At 41.1% G+C, this 3,602-nt stretch overlaps 1 long non-coding RNA gene across 1 annotated transcript; it reads right to left on the bottom strand.

Annotated features, from left to right (window-relative positions):
• Window positions 1–2,596: 2,596 nt before the first annotated feature.
• LOC125475788 lies at window positions 2,597–3,002 on the bottom strand. The gene is made up of 3 exons (XR_007257213.1): window positions 2,962–3,002; window positions 2,757–2,867; window positions 2,597–2,624 (listed from the first exon to the last, which is right to left on the bottom strand). It is a non-coding gene; the product is annotated as an uncharacterized LOC125475788 (long non-coding RNA).
• Window positions 3,003–3,602: the final 600 nt, after the last annotated feature.

Genomic DNA, 3,602 nt, shown 5'->3' with positions numbered 1-3,602 from the left:
AGCTACATTTCAAATCACAATTTTACACAAACACAAATCGTTGATCTTCTCGTCACTGGTTTCACTGGAATGCTTCATTCTTGGTGGGAGAAGCATTTAACTTCTCAGTCCAGAGATGAAATACGTTTTGCGGTCAAAAAAGATGAGGAAGGACTTCCCATCTTTGATGAAACGATAGGACAAGGAATACCCGACGGAGTAAATACTTTACTTTATACGATTATAGAACACTTTATAGGAACACCCAGCAACGTCACTACTCGTATTCACAACCAACTGAGTAATTTAAGGTGTCCAACCTTAAGTGATTTCAGATGGTATAAAGATGTTTTCATATCCAGAGTTATGCTTAGGGAAGATAGTAATCAACCTTTTTGGAAAGAAAAATTTATCAATGGTTTACCAAATCTTTTTGCTCACAAAATCCGAAATGTTTTAGTTAACGAAGAAGGTGTCATACCTTATCATACCCTTACTTATGGTAGCATAGTTAATGTTATACAAAAGGAAGGATTGAAAATGTGTATTGACATGAAAATTTCAAAACAAGTTAATAAGGATAAATCTATTGCTAAATACGAACTTGGAACGTTTTGTGAACAATATGGTTTACCTCCAATAGCTCCTTCAAGCAAAAAGAAAAAAGCCCAACAAACAAGCAGGTTTTTTAAATATCAATCCAGATTTTATAAAAACAAAAGATCTTCCAACAAACCTTTTCAAACAAATAAATTTTATGAAAAACCATCTCCAAACAAAAAACCTTTTCGAAAGCCTAAAAAGGATTTTCAAAATAAAAAGGGAAAATGCTACAAATGTGGCAAATTTGGTCATTATGCAAATGAATGTAGAGTTAAAAAGGTTATTAACCAACTAAAAATCTCTGAAGAAGAGAAGGTTCAACTTATTCAGGCTTTAGAAATTAGAAATACCGACTCTAGTCAATCTGATAAAAATCCCGATTTTTCCGTCTCTGACTCTAGCAGTTCTAGCGACGTCTCCTCGCCAAACATTAAGTTTGGGTGCACGGTGACACACCCCGACCGAGATCAGGGCGTGCTGGCCGTCACTCGGAGGTGACGTAACCATGTGCACGTGCGGAAGCTAAATAGAGTAATATAAAAGTACGAATAAATTAAAATCTAGCATACAAAGTACTAAGACAAGTACTGGCGTAAGTGAGACGCTAAGTTCAGAGCAAGACTACAGCAGTCCAAAGAGAAAGGTACGATAATAGTACACCCGAAGGTGACCCTACATTGGTGAGTATCTGTCAGAAATGCCGGGACGCCCTCTGGCAAGACCACCGCAACTGCTAAGCAACTAGAACCTGGAGGGGCGCAAAACAAAAGCGTGAGTGGGCAAAAACAAAGCTCTTTGAAAACTCTTTAACAAAACACATTCTAACCCCTCGCCGTAAAACCTGTATACATCCCAGAAAATGAAAGTATATACATATGTATAGATATGCCAAACATGCTCCAAGATATGCCATTCATGCTCGAGAATATGTCACATCGGAATCTCATAATAAATGTAAATGCTCAAGCATAACTCATATCAATAACATATAATCTAGCAGCCGGGAGTCACCTAACGTGACCTGTACGGCGGCCTATAGAGCTCCAATCTCAACTCACTAACCGAATCTGCACACGAGTCGGAACCACCTAACGTGGTCTGTACGACAGGCTTGGTGTAATATATATACGCTCTAGTGCTACGATCACGTGAAGCTGTGCGATAAATCGCGGGTCACCTACGAGTCGGAACCACCTAATGTGGTCTATACGACAGGCTGTGCACCTAACCTGGATCCAAGCTGAACGTGTGGTGCGGGAGGTGAACATACACGTGAAGGCTATGCCCTGGCCACGGGCGGGAGCACTAACACCGAGGTGCAGATAATGAGCTCTCTAAGCATCTCAAACTACAACTGCATAACAACATGAAACCACTTACCTGGCACTTACCTATGCGTACACAGCACCAAATACAATATATAAATATATGCCGCTACTAATGCATGTGATGATGCATAAGCGATAATAATAAAGTGCATGGCATAAATCAATTAACTCTTTTTATTCTATTTCTGGGAATTTAAAAGTATATAGGTATATACGGAAAACAAAAGCCCACTCACTGATAAGTGGAAGGGTCGTAGCCCCCTGTCCCGAGTGAATACATTCGTCCTCGGAGTACGTATCACCTATACGCGAAAAAGCTACGAAAACGTTAATTTAAACGCACATAACCAACTTTTCGTAATAATTTCTCATACATTGCTCAAAATGGACAAATGAATATACCAACGTGATCTACACAACCTCAGGATCACACCCATATTTTTAAATTAATTTTTGGACCACGCATGCACCCCCACGCGCCTGATTACGCACGGACCCACGCGCCCCCACGCGCCCCCACGCGCGGTCACGTGCCACGCACACTGACGGCGTCAACTGACGCCGTCAGGAATATTCCGTTGGACTGACGGAATATTCCCTAACTGACGCCGTCACTGCCGTTAGGAATATTCCGTTAAACTTAACGGAATATTCTCCTGTCTTCTCCGGCGAGCCACCGCCGCCTGCGCCGTCGCCGGCGCCGTCGCCGGAAAACTGCAAAACTTCAAACTTCGTTTTCTCACTCGTTTTTTAACCATTTTTCACGTTCTTTATACCAAAATGAAGCTTAGGACTAGTAGAATCACATTAGACTACTTTTAGGGTCTAAAAATCAAGGAATTATACCTGTCCACACAATCTAAATTCGGCCAACTTTGAACCTTGCTTTCCCGACGTCCAAATTCACCCAACGAAGCATTCCCAAGCTCCTTGAGACCTCACTAACACATCTACAAGCTTAAAACGTCCAAAAACATGCTAGATTAAGTTTGCATGAATAGTGCTCAAATCGGAGTTTGTCGAATCGACGTGAAAACGTAAGATTTCTCACCTGAAAATGGTATGGTTGTGCTCCTCTCGACTTCACGAGTTCAATGGTGTAATTGGTTTCTTGTTTTGTGAAGGTTTGAGTATGTTTGTGTGTGTGTCCGTGTGTTGGAGAAAGAAGAAGAAGAGAAATGGAGCTCAGGGAGAGAGAGAGAGAATGAGACAGAAAAGAGACATAGGAGAGGGAATCAGGGAAAGGTAGAGGAAAAAGAGAAAATGACAGGTGTGTGTGTGTGTGTCTCACACATTTCCACACTACCCGAAACTACACTAAACGCAATTTTAACGAACTAGGGGTAAAAAGGTAATTTCGCACGTACGATTCATTAGTTTCGGGACGGGATGTCACAACCTACCCACCTTAATAGAATTTCGTCCCGAAATTCAAAACAACCACATAAGACCCCTAGTGATCGAAAAACAATCTAGGATACATGTCCCTCATCCGATCTTCTGTCTCCCATGTAGCTTCTTCTACTGAATGATTCCTCCACAAGACTTTTACTAAGTGATAGGAGCATATTTAGGCGACTTACTTAGCTTATTTTCGTGCATCTATGTTGGTAATTCATAGTTATTTTAGTCCTTTATGCTTCTTTTGTGTGTTTTCAGGTTCTAAGGGCTTAGGGAGCAAGAAAGTGCATT

Source organism: the organism of the source record quoted next, unplaced genomic scaffold, assembly GCF_019419815.1.
Source record: "Pyrus x bretschneideri cultivar Hongxiangsu unplaced genomic scaffold, Pyrus_bretschneideri_v1 Contig16, whole genome shotgun sequence".
Classification (NCBI taxonomy): domain Eukaryota; kingdom Viridiplantae; phylum Streptophyta; class Magnoliopsida; order Rosales; family Rosaceae; genus Pyrus; species Pyrus x bretschneideri.
The sequence above is the reverse complement of the archived record's forward strand: the minus strand, read 5'-3'. Positions and strand labels throughout refer to the sequence as shown.